The 19,275-nt window shown below is 39.3% G+C and overlaps 1 protein-coding gene across 1 annotated transcript in view; it reads right to left on the bottom strand.

Moving 5' to 3' along the window:
• Positions 1–18,447: 18,447 nt before the first annotated feature.
• The window catches only part of LOC115426787 (misshapen-like kinase 1), a 114,616-nt gene continuing 113,788 nt past the window's right edge, over positions 18,448–19,275 (bottom strand). Inside the window, exon 34 of the transcript XR_003936394.1 lies at positions 18,448–18,459. The gene's annotated coding sequence lies outside the window, so the exon portion shown is untranslated. The remainder of the gene's footprint in view (positions 18,460–19,275) is intronic.

Below are 19,275 nucleotides of genomic sequence, written 5' to 3'. Positions count from 1 at the left end.
TTTCGTCTTGTTTCGTCATGTTTATTTTTGAGTTAATATAACACTTTCCCTTCAGCACTGTGCATTTGAGTCCAGTCATTCAGTCTGTCTTGACAATAATAACAGCGTAATGTGTTCTTGCGATATACTTGCGGCCATCGTAGGAACATGGGGTTTCTATAATAGCCTCCTGATCCAAAGTCATGTGTTGTTCTTAGGCTGTTCCTAAGGCATTTATTAGGGCACCCTACGAAAGGGGATTTCATTGTGCATTCGTAGAAAATCTTGCACAAGATCATCCACCTGGCTACAAATTTAGAAATGGTCTACGAGCTCTCCATTCTTATAAGGCTTTCTTGAGAAGGTCGTACGAAAAAGTCCATAAATCGTTTGCATGGTATTCGTAGCCGTTTGAAACTGCATTTGTGGCAGAGGCATAAAACAAGCATCTCCATCCACTGTCATTTATTAAATTCCATGGGTTTTACTAGTGAATCAATGTTGTAGAAAATGATATTTCCACGTTCACTACAGAGCCTCTGCATGTCCAAATGGGTCATATCTGATGACCATGAAAAGATGAAAAACTCCTTTTTACACCAATTATTTACATGTATTGATAGGATTAGTGGATCAACAGTTATTAAACAGTTTAGATCAGTAGATGATTTTGGTTGACGGTGGATATTTGGGTCATTATTGGTTAAAATGACTAAATTCCAGCAAAATGGTGTCTATTGTTTTCAAAGGTTGGTGATTTTCTTTCACATGGAGGTTTTGGATAATGGCGACACACAGGTAGTAACAGTCATCCAGTCATTCAGCAGAGCACATCCAGGACACTGTACCTATTCTATCTGTGACACATAGCTCACTGTTAACTATATCCACTGCCCAACTTATCAGTTTTCTTTTCTACTGTAGACCAAGTGTTCCATCATTGTCTCACTTCTCAGAGACAGGTACTCCAGCTAAGTGAAGTAAGGTATAAGGAGGCTGATCATCACACACCCCAAAGACTAAAAGAAATCAAAAGTGCTGCCTCCTGAGCCTCAGTCATGGACGCTGACGGAGGAGGCTGAGGCTCAGGTTTCCAGGCTAAATTAAACTCTGCCACCTCCAGAACACCAAAGAGGCACTCTGACCTGAGATAAATCTCACAGCGGAGGATGAAACTCTCCTTCAACCCAGATCCCTGCATCGGCTCCGTCTTTATCGCCCTTTTTTACATTATTTTCCTTCTAAGTGGTAGCACTGAGGCACCCTAAACACAGTCTGAACCAGAGGATCACAATTTAAGAAAACAATTGCTGCAGCATGTACAACATACAGGTTCACATCCAGTTTTCCCCTTCGATAATCACTAACAGGTGTCTTTGTGTATGCACCCAGGTTGTATCTTCTTGGTAATACAACAATAGCTGTTTCTGAACCCCAAGTATCAATTGATTGTCTGATACATAAGCAATGCATTAAAATCAGCAGCATCAAGTGCCATTAAAATGATTGTAAATACAGTATGCTACCTAACAAACAATGGATTAATGGAGACATGCAGTCAGCAGAAGCCAACATTAATGATGAGCAAAGCATGTACATATTATACAGCTGTAAATGTGAAGCTCAACTTCAGCAATGAACTACAGCTAACAAAAAAAAAAAACACCATTTTACTCCTTAGAGTAAGCCAGTCTCTAGAATCTATAGTTATAGCTATACTAACTACGCTGTTTTCAAATGGAATCAATCTCAATCCAGTTGAATTAGTTTCAGAAACTATCAGAGAACATCCAAACACACCTTAGACACATATCAAATGTCCAGTAGGTAATACTATGGCCGGACAAATGGTTTATCAAAAATTGCTTGAATAATAGGTTGCCTGTTGTGAATGCATTGTAGTCAGTGGTATGATAAGCAGAAAGTAACTGCACAACAGCTGCTAACAGAGATGACAAAGACAGAATAAGCAGTCACCACCATGAATTAATGTTAATAAATGTATGTTGAATTAACACCTTGTAGTCAATGAATGTGGGTCAATGAATAAATTAGGGAATATATGTAGTGAGTCACCCCAGGGGTTTGCATCATTGTCTCTGAATATCTTAGTTTTGTCTGTCCACATTACAACACAAGTTCCTACCTTTTCAGAGGGTTGAAATACTGGACTAATGTGGATGTGTGGACATGGCCTATGATATGTAATTTTAGTGCTGAGCCAGTGTTGGAGAAAGCCTGGTTTAGATCTTTATCATTGTGGAATACGAGGAAGAACTCTGTGGGTTGATGTTTTTTTTTTAAACCTACCACCATAATCTTTAACAGTACTAAGTCAAGGACAGAAAAGAGAAAGACTGTGCATAAAAATGATTGAATCCCTGTAAAAGAAAACACCACAAGAATGAAGGAAAATTGTCTCATTGCATAATACATTTTCTCCAAAACTTGTCAGTTTAAGGAAGTAGTTTATCACTTAGAAGTTTTTGCTTCATGTAGTGATGAGGGACTGAGACACAGAGATAAATAGAGTATTCCATTTGACTTCACATTACAGACATTACATTTCCATTTGAAATGCTTTACCACTAAATCTGCTTAGTTATAACTGGCAGGACCAAGCAGCACAAACGACCACCTGAAAAACCATAAGCAAAAGCAAAACGCAGCTTTTGAAAACAAATGCTATAGACCACCACTGCTGTTTATGTACTACTAGTGTTGCTGGGAAAGTGGAGATCTATACAATAACATAATTATGTGGCCAACTGCCAGTTGATGTTTGTCTGAACTGAACCGAATGCATCGTCCAAACGTCTTCAAATGGTTGACACAGTTTCTCTTGCTTCTCTGAGGTTTATTACTAATTCTAAAGCCATGACACATCATTGTGAGTTGTAGTCCAGAGTGGGTTGGCCTGCCTTGTCCACTAGGAGGTTGGGACACTGGTACACCTTTATTTACAAGGCCATAATTGGGCTACTGCCTTCCTATATCTATACTTTATAACAAGAAGAAGTATTGATTCTTATTGTCTGTGATTGAATGAGCATTTGTTCCTCTTTGTGCCATTCACCCGTACAGAGCTGGGTAAAAGGGCATTTGTCTACTCTGCTCCTTGTACATGGAATATGCTACTAAGAGACTGGAAACTGACTGAACTGATCTCTCTGAATGCTTTTTAAATCCAAACTCAGAGTGCTAGAGAATAACTCAATGACTTTCACATGTTTTATATAGGTTGACTGGTCCTGTAAATTATTGTATGTTGTAAGTGTATGTTGTAACTATGTGTTGTGGTGCCTCTTGGCCAGGACTCCCTTGGAAAAGGGGTTCTTAATCTCAATGGGATTTTCTTCCTGGTTAAGTAAAGGTTAAATAAAAAAAAAAAAAAAAAGAACTGGCACTGGCATAAGTGCTGGGTGGTAAAAACTGGCTGACTCAGTTACTTCTGAAATGTAAACCATCAACAGGACTACTACTAAATTCCACCCACATCATCAACAGAATAATGTTATATGGTCTTCCCATATACATCAAGTGTTGTGATGTTATGTGGCCGTGCCATGTCTCATCTAAGGCCATATCAGCCAGCAGTAGTATTTCTGTTATCAAGCCCATGAACACATCTGTTTAAGCCCCCCTCCACTCCTACTGAGCCCAAAGTGTACTGTAGTCCCGGACTGACCCATTAAACCACTCGACTGACCTTGAGTCATGTGTGCAGCTGCATGCCGCTTTTGGATCATCATCCATAATTTAAGAAACATGTTTACTACCAGATTTACAACACAAATAGGTCCAAACATACTGGGCTACACTGTTCATCTTTATCTTTGGTTGCACTGACACACATAGAAAAAAAACATGAAAGTCAGTGTTGAGAAATGGAGAGGTACATGTACCAGGAATTGGTTCACATTTCACAATCTGTGATTTATGCACATCTTTAAAAACTGGCTTACTTATCACACCAAATTAAATCAACATAGCAAACAGATGTTCCATTAAGCTGTCGAAAATTCTGACCCATGGCACAGTGAAGAATCACAGCTGGTATTTTTTGTTCCCTGCATCCTCCTGGGATGGTGTTTATCACCACCTGCTCAGTTAGCCGCCCAGGAAAGAGAAAGGACGGCTGCACTCTCTCTGACATTAACAGTTAATACATAATGCAGGAAGTGTTTTTCCAAGTTTCCCAGCAGACAGTAGAGGGTTACAGTAGATGTATGAGGTGAGTCACTGTGGGGAACTTTGTCATTCACTTCGCAATTATATACAGAGTTGAGAATATGACAGAGATGAATGATTGTTTTTTTTTTTGTTTGTTTTTTGTTTTCTTTAGGACAGATCTCTAATAGGCTGAAAGGACATACGAAATTAATGCAGGGGAATCAATTTTAAAGAGGTTGCCATAAAAAGCAAGTATGAGTAATGTGGCCATATATTAGATATACAGTGTACATCTTCTTTTCAGCTAAGATTTTAAAACTTCAAGTAGTTTCCGTTGCTTGCACAAATTCACCATGTGTACAGGGGAGAGTGGGGTAAAATGACCTGGGTAGCATGTGGACCTGTCACCAGTGTCTGAGTAACTATACAGTACACTTTTACCTTTCACATGACCAGTGGCGACTGGTGAAATTATTTTTTGATGAGGCGCAGTATCCAAGTCAGGTTTCAGCTGCACTATAACCACATATCACCACTAGGATACACCAAAATACATGCACTACTATTTAAAAATATGAATTTCAATTAATATAAAAAATATACAGCATGTGTTTTTGGTCATGTATTTTTTATATGTAAATTTCACCCATCTATCCTTCAAACATGGACATTTTTCTATGACTATTGTTAAAGTCAGGCATGTCCTTGACAAGTGTCTTTTCCATTGATAGCATGGACAATGCATTTAGACCAGGGGTGAAGGTAGTGCAGGTACATGTACACAAGTACCAGTGTAAGATGTACACTTTATTTGGTCCTATTCTTATTCTATTTCATCCTCTTATTTTTCTTTCTTAAAATGCAGGGCATTTAACAAGGTGAGGGAGAAACAGTATCTCAGTTCTCTGTATGTCCTGTACATTTAGTGAAATGACAATAAAGAATCTTTGAATCTTAAATCTAGATCACATGGCATTAAAAAAATAGAAAATCAACGTAAGGGCTAAAGTATAACAATGACATGACTCATGCCAGGACACGGTCCCCTGCCTCCTGCATCATAGACAAGTGTTCAGAGAATGCAAACCTCTGCCAAGCACCCCGAAGGGTGTGCGTGTGAGGATCAACTATTTCTTTTTAAATTAAACAGTTTCAAGGTTGTTCCATACAGCAGAAAAAGTTGAAGCTTGGTACCAGTCATGTGTATGTCAAATTATATTAAATTCCAATCAATATTTGTTGAGTTATAATGAAAAATGTGTCATAAATGGGATTTTCAGTGTTAAATTGAAATGTCCACAGAGTCCACGTTCCACAGTGGATGTGGACAATTTTGTGCCAGATACAAGATATTGTTATAAGCTACGGGTGTATCAAATTGGAGGCTAATCGGAGTCATTTTGAATTTTTTTTTAATTTTCGAAAATTGCTCAATGATGAGAGATAGGAAAATTGTAGATTTTATTACCTTGCTGTGACCTTGAACTTTGGCCTACTTGGCCCAAAATTTAATGGGTTCGTCCCAGGGCCTAGGTTTATCTGTGGGTACAATTTGGTAAACATGGCTGTAATAGTTTTCCCGTAAAGTTGCTAACAAGCATACAAACAAACACACAAACAAACAAACACACAAAGCAAAGTGATCACAATACCTCCTGGCGGAGGTAATAATTATGTTAACTGCTGAGCTATCCAGCTGCTTAGTCACAGTTCAGTGGTATTAGTTAGGGACCTATTTGCTGATTCCATTTCTGAGGATGGTTTTGATTCTTTTCAGGATGTGATGTTTATTTCTGTGGGTGGTACTTGTGTGCAATCTTTTGCACCCCGAAGCTCTCCTATCTCTTGTATTGAAGGGGCTCTACTGCTAAATAAATTACCAAAAACATTTTTAAATTACACATGAATGCAGATTGTACATGGTACTCACAGGCTGCATCATGTATAGCTTGTATATTTAAATATAAATGTTTTTGTAAAATTATTTTGGGTGATTCCCACTGTCTTCTTCTTCATGTGAGACAGGTGGGGCAGTGCCCTAGCACCCTCTACTGACAAGCCACCACTGTACATGATCTTAAATTTAGTGTACATTCTCCATCATCCAGTGATCCAAGTGGTAAGTAGTAGTGTAGTCAAAACCACAAAACTGACAGTTATGACAGGACAAAATCAATACTTTGAGGGGTCAAGACCTAAATGAGACTACATAAACAGCAAGGCATCATAGTTATGAAGTTTTTGTCAAATATCAGACATTTAGATGAATGATTCCTGGTGCCAATGAGGAGCAGACTGTGGAAAGAATAATCAAGATTTGGCAAAAAGTTTTTCACCAAACTGAGATGTTTGAAAGCCCTAATGGACTTCTATGATTTAAAACCCTTGGTTCACAGATACCAACCTTTCAACCTAACCTCTTAAGCACAGATCACTGAAGCCTGTGGTTACCATGTAACCATTAGCCAAGTGGGTTTTTTTTGTTTCATATTCTGTTAAATTAGAGTTCTACTTTAAAACACAGATGTGCTGGAGATTAAGCTGAATTGTAACAGGTTGAATAGGACTAAAAATTTGTTACCTGTGACACTTAAAACAGGGTAAATGTCTGCTTCTTGTTCATTCTGGAGTCATGAGAGTGTCTGTATCTTACTCAATGACCCACTGTGACTCTTCAATCTTTCAATGAGAGCAAAGTTTCATGTCACCTGCTCAGTGAAAGTTTCAGGAGCCACATATGAACTCATCTGTTCTATGATTATGGAGCAAGAAAATATTAAACAAAGAAATTTTCCAAATATAGATCAAACCGACTTTAGTAAATGTTGACATGAATCATAAGAGACAGAAAAAGTTTTCTTTTATCCATTCAATGATTTTCTGAGCCACTTATTCCTTGCCTTTCCAAACAATGAATGGGTGAAAGTAGGGTACATTCTGGATGTGTTGCCACTTTATCACAGAGTTGACATATATGGATGAACAACCACCACTCTCACAATCATATTGATCGATTAACTGTAGGAGGATGAAGGTGTACCCCTAGAGAACCCATGCAACTTCTCTATACCAACATACTATCCCTATGTTTTACAGTATATCATAATAATTAAAATATTTTGTTAGTTCAGAGATATTAATACTGCAACCTTACTGTTAACATTTAAAATTCTGTTTCTAATTTATTTCACTTCAATGAAATGACATAACATGAATATATATCAATAATTGTGATGTGAATAAAACTATAAAGTATTTTATGAGTTATTACTCAGTGTACGTTCAGAGCTTTTTATCATGAAAGATAACAACAGAAGTGGTGGATATGCAATGTGTGGCAGAAAATACATACTGTGTGTGATCTTACTCCACTCTCCCATACACATATGTAAATACTCTCACTTTTTTGACCAAATCAAATGACAAACATCCCTGCCAGTAAAACCCAAGCTTTCAGGAGGGAAATCAACACCAACATCTACCCACAATCTACTTTGTTAAATTTAAACAAACCACCCACTGCGTAATTCCAGCCCTGCATACAACACCATGCAGCCTCCAGCCATGAGCAGCTCAGAGCTGAGCCGTGGACAGATTTAGATCAGCAGAGGTATGTAGCAGCAGCAGAGAAGGATGTGTGGACGGTGTTGAAATGCACTGCTCCCAGTCATTACATAAGGCTGTGGGCAATACTGTCAATCATACACAGCCATTAAAATCTATTAAACAATAAGATCAGCTGCTATGAAAACTGTTAATGCAACCCAACACTGTTACCATCCATCAAATTATCACAGACCTACATCATTGCATTGGCTGTCAATCAAATTCATCAGTACACCTGAAATATTCAATAACATAATAAACATTTTTTAATCCAATGGCTGAAAATAGTACTAAAACAAATACATGACATGAAAATGAAATGTTACATCTAATGCAAGAACAAAATCTACCAAAATCCATTTTTTATAACATGTCCTATGTTTTTGTATTTTGATGAGAAAGTATTAGGAACCTAGCAAATATCTTACAAATCTTTACAATGTGACATTTTTATGATCAGTTATGAGCAATGATAAAACCATTCTGTGGTGCACTATACTGCTGTGGATCAGTTTGTGCCATCAATCAAAAATGTTTAATTTTCACAAGAAATTGCTTACCAGTTACAAAAAATTGGACTAAAGAGAATGTTTAGATAACAGAAGATCATTGCACTAGCAGCATGGCAGCACAGTATGGAGTGTCTTTTTGTGCTCCAGTGTGGAACATGGCTTGGTGATCCATTTTAGTTCTACTAACATCTATTGCGATCAGGATAACTCTGTAAAATCTGTAAAAAATGGTGGCTTAGTGACAGTTTTGCAGTATTTTGCAGTAGTTCTTCATTGTTGTTACTAAAGAATTTACGGAAACACATTTTTGCCACTAAGCCAAAATGATGGTGTTACATAGCAAAGTAGTTACTGTGAAATACTACATCAGTAGTTTGAGATGCCAAAGCATTAGTATCCAAAAAACAGATGATTGCATTCAAAAATTATCATTATTTTTAGACACTAATTTTTAAAGTGATTCTCATTGTTTTGAGATACCAAGTCAATATTTTAAGACACTATCTCATCATCTTCGGATATGAAGTTGTTATTTTAAGAACATTTTACATTATCTATGATCACATTTCACACATTTTACATTATCTGTGATCACTTTTTATCCCAGCGGTGCCAATGGGCTTCCATGAACTTTCCCAAAGAGTAAAATCTGTGAAATTTTCTGTCCATGCTAACATTAACACTAACATCACGAAAACACTGGCATGATGGAAGAGAACCTTCTTTGTCTAGTGAGACTTTAATTAAAAAGGTGAGAGGACATAAAACTCTTACAATGAGAGTCTGGTTTCGACCAGCTCGATATGTAAAGTGTCATGAGATAACTTTTGTTATGATTTGGCGCTATATAAATAAAATTTGATTGATTGATTGATTGACTGTACAGAATAGTTTTTTGTTTGTCATTTCATTGCTCCATCTCTACCACCAGCTCTCCAGTTCTCCTAACTCTTCAGTTCATTGGCTTCGGAGGACCGATTTAGCCTGCATCAGGTCACCTGATCCCTCTGTCGGCCAACCATGGTTCATCTGCTGAACACAGCGTCATGCAGGCATGCCAGGCTTGCCCCTTCCCCCGCCTCTGACACCAACTCAGCTTTGGCTGGTATGCCATGGGTTGCCTCACCCAGTGGGTATATAACTGACACACATTACTTTTTTTCATGTCCACCCTTTAGACTCACAAACGGATGTAACAGGTTTTTCATCCACAGGAGCTCTAGTGCGGTGGATGGTTTCATCGCTAACAACTTGCACATAAACAACATACACAGTTAAGAAAAACACATATTAGATATACATCTGACGGAAAAAGTGACAGATATGCACAGATAATTTGTGTATTTCAACCTTTAACCTAAAAAGTAGAGTATGCTTTCAGTCCAGCAGTTATGTATGTACTAGAGAAATTAACCAAACTCTTCTTAAAGGTTCAATATGTGACATTCATGTGTGTCTACATGAGGTTTGTATTGTTCTGGGACCTAGTTATTTATTTACATAAGTTTACTGCATTTCTATGCTAATGGTAGCTGGTGTTAATGTAGCTTTGCTGTTGCTGCTGCAGAGAAACAGAACGGAAAATGTAAGAGTGAGCATCAGGACAGAAAGTTTGACTTGGTCTGAAGTTGAGTTTGCTTTTTTCCCTCCACATATACTAGCCTCTTTCAGGTACCCCAGCATGTGTTTTACACAGTATCTTGTATGCCAACTTTATAGAGAGGTCCTGCCCATTCCAGTTGTATCCCATGGGACCATCCATTGATCCATTTTCTGAACTACTGAATCCTTGTGAGGTTCATGCAGGTGCTGGAGTCTATCCTGTCTAAAAGTGGGGTACGCCTTGGGTGTGTTGTCTATGTGGCCTTGTTTTAAAAAATATCACAACAATGGAGAGATAATTCTTCTAATGCTGTTTGAAATGTACATAATTTATACATATGTTTGTCAATTCAAAGATAATTTTACAGGTCAAGAAAGTCGCAGTTTGTTGTAAAACTGTCAAAGTAAAAGTATCAGACTGTTAAATATGTAAATACAAAGACTACACACCTGAAAGTTATGGAGGTGAAATAATTATAACTTTCTCCCTCCATGATATGTTCAGAGTCCGTAGATGTCTCTGCATCTTCAACCTGACCTGTCATGTCTTTAAACATTTTCAAACTTTTTCACTCTACTCTTGAAGATCTTGGTAAAATATGCTGAGGTAATGGTCATTTGGTGTCTGTGATGTGTATCATGAAGAAGATAGATGCAGTCCACTGAGCTATGTCACACAAAACTAGATGTTATTTTATTATGTTTTTGTGTAAATGGTGACAACAGCAAGATGATCAAACAATTATTTTTGTCTCATTGACCGCCGTTCATATTTTTTCCCAAAGTTTGGTCCCATGGGACACAACGAAGGGGCTGGGACTTTTTATACAAAAAGATCCTCTGTGTACAATGATGGTGTAGGGATGGCTTTACTCATGATGAAAATGAAATGGACACATAAAACGTTCACTTCCTGTCAGAAAGGTTGAGGACATACACTAGAGATACAAAAGTAGGTCCAAATACAATGATATCACATTTTGGTTGGTAACACATTCTTTTATCATAATTATCACTTGTTTAATTATTACCTCCGCCAAGGAACAGAGGTTATGTTTTCATCGGTGTTTGTCTGTCTGTCTGTTAGCAAGATAACTCAAAAAGTTATGGATGGATTTGGATGAAATTTTTGGGAAATGTTGATACTGGCACAAGGAACAAATGATTACATTTTGGTGGTGATGGGGGGGTTGTTTGTTTGTCTGTTGGCAAGATAACTCAAAAAGTTATGGACAGATTGGGATTACATTTCCAGAAAATGTTGATACTGGCAAAAGGAAGTAATGATTAAATTTTGGTGGTGGTGGTGCTGGTGTGTGTGTGGGGGGGTGTTTAGATTAAATTTTCAGGAAATGTTGATACTGGCACAATTTTCTTCTGATCTGTATGGCTTAAAATGTGTTTAAATGTGAGTATGTCAAATGCGGCTCAGTGAAAATGGGTCCTTGGGTGAGTTTTAGGCAAAAGAATTAATCAAAATCTTTACATTATGTTCACTCCTCCTGTTGGACTGTATGGGACAGAATCTGCCTCTACCTTCCTAAAGGTCTAGGGTGGTGGAAAACCACATGACACTGATGCAGGAAGTCACTCCCCAGATCTTTGACTATAATCACAACTAAGCTTTGGAGAAGAATACTTAAGAGCTTAGACTAAACAGTAGTCTACACAGGCTTCCTGGCCAAAGTTTGCCTAAGGGCTCGCTGGTAGTAAACTCACACTAAAATTAGATCCCTAAACCAAACTAGTTTACTACTTGTTTATCTAAATGCTTTTATATGTAAGATTTGTGTATGTTCTTACCTGAAATTTATGTTGGACTATGTGTTGTGCTGGAAATCTGATCATTTGTTGCTGTTAACTAACTCCATTTCCAAGCCTGTGCACTGATTTCTGTGTAGAGCATTTGGTGATTATTTCTAGGAAAATCTTCACACTCCCCAGTTCTTCAGTGCCTCTGTTATGCTCCTCTACAGCAGCAGCAGCAGCAGTGTACAACACCTCCTACCAGTAGCTTAAAAATGTCAACACAAACTTCAAGTATGTACAACTTCGAACACACACAAACTGTACATATAGGACATTTCAAGTATTTTTGTAAATGACACCTGTAACTTCCGTAAACTAAAAAGTGGATGACCATAATGAGAAAACAATTGATATGTATATGTGCACTTGTTGTTTACTTTGAAATATGTATTTATAGACTAAGAGATACATGAGTAGTACGTATAATGTAGTTAACAGTATAAGCAGCACAAAATATAAGTTAGATATCAGCTCCATGTGCTTGCACAAACTACACTTAATAGCAGAGTTTTTATGATTAAAGTTAGGTCAATTTAGGACTAGTGAAATAGCACACTTAAAAAATGTTTACTACTAGTACACTGGTATAGGTTACTTACATAAGGTAAACTTGAAATTAACATTTCTTCCTTTTAAAAAACTGAACTTGACTTTTTTGAGAGCTGAGATAGAAAGGCACAAAGCTAGCTAAATGCACAGATACATAGATAAGTACATGGACACATGACACAGCATATAAATTTAGTTCCAGACAGATCACCACAGCTGTGGCTTTCTGACTGGAAATGCATTCACTCTGACTCTGAGTGGTATCAATAACATGCTGTATCAGGACCTTTATGGCCCTGGACCAACTGAATTACAACATTTGATTATCTGATTACTTCCACTTCTTGTTGCCAATCTAATCAAAGAGCAGACAGCTATAGATAAATCATGACTGAACCATCCTCCGTTGCGTTCCCACCTTTGCCAAACTTTCAGGCTTATATTTGTTAAAATACTAGTGAAATACTAGGAAAATAAAATACAAGTGAAAAATGCTGAGGATCTGATGTGTGGGGTTGATCTGGGCCTCAGCAAAAACGTGCACTGGGAGTTTATTTTCTGATCATTTTGAAAGTGTGTTGATTCAGCCATGCACATGCCAAATAGGCCTTGACATAGAAACTTCAGCTGAAATGTCCCCTTCCTTACCTGCCTGGCCTTTTCCCAGCAGGATCAAAAAATCAATGTATTGATCCACCAGCAAAATGTGAATGATCCAAATGCTAAATGTAAAATCTGCTATGTGGCTGTGTGTGGCTGCCAGTCATGGCTTCAGTTGCCGGACGCTCACAGCTCCGGGTGAGCTGACACACACATTTACAGGAGTGTGTATGTATGTGTATGTGTGTGTGTGTGTGTGTGTGTGTGTGTGTGTGTGTGTGTGTGTGCGCGTGCGCATGTTGAGGTGGGGGTATGGTGGTGGAATGGGGTTAGGAGGGAATCTGAGGCTGGTGGGGGGAGAGGGGGGTTCAGCTGGAGGGGTACTGAGGGGCAAATTTAGACAGAGTGTGTGTAAAGTCCTCGTCAACAGTGACAAATTTATTCCAAGTAAAAGAAACCAGCTTCAACTGTCTGTGTGTTAGCCAGTGCTAAATGCTAACCACGATGACTACAGGTGAGACAGGCTTCACTTGAAACTATGACTGTTTTAGGGATTTGGGGCAGAAAAAAATGACCATTCACATTCACACTTTTAGAAGGATGACAGAGTGTTAGAGGTGGTTAGAGCCTCGATGAGCTAAGGTAACTTCATGGGACAGTGTAAGTCAGGGGCCAGGAAACCAGCAACTGGTGCCAGGGAGTCTTCTGGGGACACATGAGACGAGAGAGAGGACAGACAGAGAGAAAGGGACACTTTAGGTTTCCCCAAAACAGAACTCCTTCACAGAGAACTGACATCCAAGTGGAAGGTTGTACTGTTGAAAACAAGGACTTGACATGATCACACAACCCCACGTTTAGACAATGAAACACACACATAAAAACCAAAAGCAGTGATTTATATATAAATACTCTTTGAAATGTGTTTCATTATATTATATACCTGGGGGTGCGGTCCATAACTAATGTAACTAACATTGGCGTGAAACGAAAGTGAAACTTTACATACTTTCAACGTCCAACTCCCAGATTCTATTCCTCTATTATACAGCATGTGAGAGTGTGTGTGTGTGTGTGTGTGTGAGAGAGAGAGAGAGAGAGAGAGAGAGAGAGAGAAACAGAGCTAGTGTAAGTGTTTGAGAACTACCTTAGTTCATAGGTGGCAAATAATGTTCGTCTTATCAACGTCTCTTTCATTGGGACCTGATGTGATCCCAAACAGGACTGTAACGATGGCGGAGGGTCTTCAATCTCTCTCTCTCTCTCTCTCTCTCTCTCTCTCTCTCTCTCTCTCTCTCTCTCTCTCTCTCTATATATATATATATATATATATATATATATATATATATATATATGTATATATGTATATATATATATATAATAGATGTCCCATTGATGCGTCTGGGGTAGCACTCCTTTTAAATGAATGATTGTCAGATGGAGCCAAGATGTATACACAATTAAATCCCCATAGATAGGCAAATTTGAGAAGCAGTGTTTTATGTCTTCAGTTGATACAAATGTCAGACTTGTATTTACAACCGAGCCACGAATAAAATGATAGAGAAAAGTGTTTATTGTCATTATAGTCTACTTTACGTTGAAAATGTAATGTGCATAAAGGCAATTCTTCCATTCCAAATAAACTACACACCTACTACATGCAGAAAATAGGCCAGCAATGTTTGCTGACATCAAAAGACCCTGACAATCCATCAGTGGTCATAAGTACCCTAAAAACAGGTGAATGGATCTTCATCTTTGATATAAATGTAAAAAAATATGAAGTATTTTCCTTGCCTGGAAAATGTATTGTATGTAGTTCATTGTCTATAGTTCTCTACAAATCTATAGTCTACTGTCTATAGTTTGTTTACAAACTTATGTAAGCAGGCTGTTTGATGTATAACCAGGCTAACCTGTAATTTTAGGGGCTTGTATGACAATGTAATTGTAATGACTAGTTGTGGCCACGAGGGGGCATGACGAATAAAAGACAGTTAATGTGAAAACGGAAGGAAGGTTAATAAAGTTATCTGGGAAGCATCCTGAAAGTCATGTCCTTAGTGATGGTGAGATGAAGCCTCATGAGGCATTGAACCACTTGAGCCAATTGGTTCAAGAAAAGGGTTCATTTCTGGAAGTTACATGTGCACACGAAACCACCTACTGGCCATGTGTATAATCACAGGCAGCTGTATCTGAACCACAGAATGGGTGATGCATTGAATTTTTGTGTCTGTCGTGGCTCTTGGGAATGACCATGAATTACAAAAAATGTATGACCAAATAATTTGTCTACATAAATTATCACATATGTGTATAATAAACTATTTGTTGAATGTATTCTGTTTGTGTAAATTTTCCCAAAATGGTAGTATCATATGATATGACAGGTTGTGTAATAATGTTTTTCTGTCACTTTAGGAAAATGGGTTGGGCTTAAGCAGGCAGAGGACAGTGAAAGTACTTGTGTAACTAGGAAAGTGGAACTGCATGTGCTTGTGTAACTAGGACAATGATGTCCAGGACAGGGTAGATTTTATTCATTTTTATTAAGAAACAACAGTGTCTCCACAGTTTTTGGTTTTAAACAATTTCTTTTTTTGGTTACAACTTCTCCAGCCTTTGAAAACACCCTTTCACAGGGGACAGAAGACGCCGGTGTGCACAAAAACACATGGGCAAGATTATATAAATTTGGGTACAACAGTTTTTGCCTCTCCCAGTATTCCAAGGGGTTTTCCCGCCGGCTTATACTTGGCTCAGACAGGTAGCGCTGGACCTCCACAGTGGCATCTGCAGTGACATTTTTGTTAGAAAAATTAGGCTATTAGACTATATCCTGTAAATACCAGGTATCCAGACCACGACTCATGGATGGGTTATGACGACATTTTGCAAGAATGCCTGGCCATATCCACTCAGGATATGTCTACCATTTCTTTGCTATCTGCTTGTTTTGTTCTAGTTTGGGACCAAAGCGTACTTGTTGTCCATCCAGTTTGGGACCAGAGCGGGCTGCTGTCCTTGAGGAGATCAGGCCATGGGGCAGGTGGGGGAAGAGTACAAACGCGGTCACTGAACCCATGCATCGCTGTGTTTTGAATACCTAAGCCAATGGTGAACTTGATCAACGTCATAATTTTTGTACACTTGGTCCAATGATTGTAATACTCATGTTCTTTCATAAGATCTTACACTTCCTGTTGATAGTCAGTCAACTGCTGCATCTCACTGTATGTACTTGACTCCTTGCAAGTAAAATCTTCTGATTCCAGAATCCAGTGACTCCGTCTTTTGTCTCAGAGTGTATCACAGAATTTTTCTATCAATTTTGTGTTTTTTGTGCCTCCATTACGCTGGTGTCTAAACAATGCCACAGTTTGCTACTTAAAAAGAAACCGCAGATCATGTTAGTATGTGTTCCAATAGGAATAACTGATCTCAAAATGTAAAATAATGGATTACCTCCAGTGACATCATGAGAGGTGGAAGCCTGGGGAATTTCCTCTCTGTTTTGTTTTGACCTTATTATTGCGGCACACTTGGAGGTCAGTCGCTTTATATGGCTTCCGTGGCTTTAGTTTGGCTGAAAAACCCTATGGTCTTAAATCGGGGGTCCAGGAGTGTAGCCAGGGACATGATGCTTATCGACTGCAAAGTATACAGCTTCTCCTGGAGTTGCCTGATGAGCTGCTCTGCCATTTCCAAAGCCACTGCAGGTGCTGGCTTTGTTGCCTCCTCCTGCAGTGTTTGCCCCAGCACTTTCATGAGCGGCACAACTTTGGATGCAGACACATTTTCCTATGCTGACAGCTCTACAGTGGCACCCTCTAATAATGTTGAACTCATCTGGGGTCAAGAAGGGGATGTCATGTTGCAAGCCAGCTAATGCTGCTCCTACTGACTCCCTTAGTTCATCCAAACGTTGCAGCATCAAATATGTGCTGTTCCATCTGGTCTTCACTTCTTGCATTAGCTTCAATTTATCCATCCCCAGATGAAGCTGCACTTGTGTAAGCTTCTCCTTTAAAGATACAGATGAGTAGGCCATTAAATCACTGAAGTAGGAACACAGACAAATTATTAGCGTTATTATAAATTGGAATACAAGGAAAAAGCATAGCTTAGCAGTGGTGCTAAGTGTAAAGTAACCAACCAGCTTCCTAGCTTTGGCCCAGATGCCAGACAGCACAGGGTGCTGGTCAAGCACCTTCTTTACAATAATGTTCAGTGTATGGACCATGCAGATATGGTGCCGAAGCTTCAGCTTCCTTGCACAGGCAACCATATTGGGAGCACCGTCAGTGACCATGCATGTCACCTTATTAGCAATTCCCCATTCCTCCATCAGGGAGGCTTTCACACGAGCTATATTTTCAGCAGTGTGAGACTGCACTTCATTTCAAAATTCTTGTGCTAACTTTCCGGGCTCTACATGGCCAGGCCCCTGCATACATTGCTTCCCTGATCCAGCCCTACAGCTCGACTCGTAGCTTGAGGTCTTCAGGACAGCACCTGCTGATGGTTCCACGCACCTGTTTTAGCAAACGCGGTGACAGGTCTTTTAAAGCTGTGGCACCACGTCTATGGAATGACCTGCCTCTACATCTATGGTCCATGGACTCTGTAGAGAGCTTTAAGAAATACCTCAAAACCCTCCTGTTCAAAAAGGCTTTTTAGTCTCCCACCTGACCCAGGACCACCACAAACTGATTACACTCTATGTATTCATCATAACGTACTCCATGTGTCATTCCCCCCCAGTCTCTCTATATCTCTATCGCTCTCTCTTTTCTCCTCCTTTACTCTCTCTCTCTCTCTCTCTTTAACCCCAACTGGTCAAGGCAGACAGCCATCCTTCAGGAGTCTGGGTCTGCTCGAGGTTTCTGCCCGTTAAAGGGAAGTTTTTCCTCGCCACTGTCACCAATCACAAGTGTTTGCTCCTGAAGGATTTTGTTGGGTCTCTGTAAACTTAATTTGATTCCGATTTGAATTGATAAAGCACTTTGTGACTCTGTCTGTGAAAAGTGCTCTATAAATAAAATTTACTTACTTACTTACTTACTTACTTACTTACTTACTTACTTACTGGGGGAATACTTGCACTCCCAACAGCACTGAACTGAGACGGGTTTTCTCATCCACAAAATGGCATGTTACAGCCAGGCAGGCATCCATGTTGATGGATGTCCACGTCAGAAGTAAGGCTGACAGCAGCCACCTTTTCCACTTTTGCCTTAGCCTTCTCCTTTGCTGACTCGTACTTGGCCTCCACCATGGCCTTCAGGACCTATAGGAAAGAATACATAGTGTTGAATTGTGTGACATACAATAAAGTACTCATTCGTTTCATGCATGCACCCATACATACCTGCCTTGTAGGGAGAACATAATTGGGATCCAGTTTGGACACCAATGTCCTGAATCCAACATCATCCACAATAGTGACGGGCTGTGTATCCTTCACTATCATGGCCACAAGGGCTTCATCCAGCTGTTGTTTTCTGGTGGCTGGTTAAAAGAGAATAAATTCAGTGTTTGTTACATGTCTGTATTTGCACAATAAACAAAAGTCAACATAGAAAAATTGTGATAGTGCGTTTGCACTATTGTAATGACTTACCTTGGCTGGGTGAAGCTCCAGCCCCCTCCTTACTCTCATGCAAGGCACGGTAATGCCTTAGCATGGATGAGGTGTTATTATTGTACTCCAACTCCTTGGAGCACAACAAACACCTCACCTTTGAAAAATCAAAAAACAGTGAAAAATACAGTTCTTGATAAGCAAACCTCATGCATCTGAAATAATGTTAGATTTAGCTAACCTTATTAGGGGTGATCAAATCAAAATGTTCCCACACAGGGGAAATCCTCCTCTTCCTAGCTGGCTCCATCTTCTTCCTTATCCTCTCCTCACTCTCCTAAATCTCCAAACTCTCGCCAAACTACCACCAAACTATCTCCAAACTACCACCAAACTATCTCCAAACTACTTCCAAACTATCTCCAAACTACATAAATGCTATCCAAACTCTGCTATCCAAACTCTATCCAAACACTGAACTGACAACTCCTCAACAAAAACCCACATCTTGGATGGAGCCTGAGGGGTTTATATTGCTGTCAAACCTCGCGCCGAAATCTGAACCGCTTCCCGAAGCAGTCACGTGGTACAGCCGGGCAGCTAGGCTTCGGACGTCACTATTTTCGGTTCCTCCCCTAAATGAAGCAAGCCTAGATACGTGCTTTATGGAAACGCCCCCTCCATTACTCGACACATGCTCTGAAGCCTCGGCTCATCTCGTAACATCACTACGTATCCTTGAATACAGATTATAGGGAACGATACATGGTGTCAGGAGTTTTCAAATCCATGACAGAGTCTAGAGTGGCACAGATGGTATTCGGAGCTGTTTATGGTGGGGAGAAGGAGAACGAG

This window comes from Sphaeramia orbicularis, chromosome 10 (genome assembly GCF_902148855.1).
Source record: "Sphaeramia orbicularis chromosome 10, fSphaOr1.1, whole genome shotgun sequence".
In the NCBI taxonomy this organism is placed as follows: Eukaryota; Metazoa; Chordata; class Actinopteri; order Kurtiformes; family Apogonidae; genus Sphaeramia; species Sphaeramia orbicularis.
This window is presented reverse-complemented; position numbering and strand designations above follow the sequence as displayed.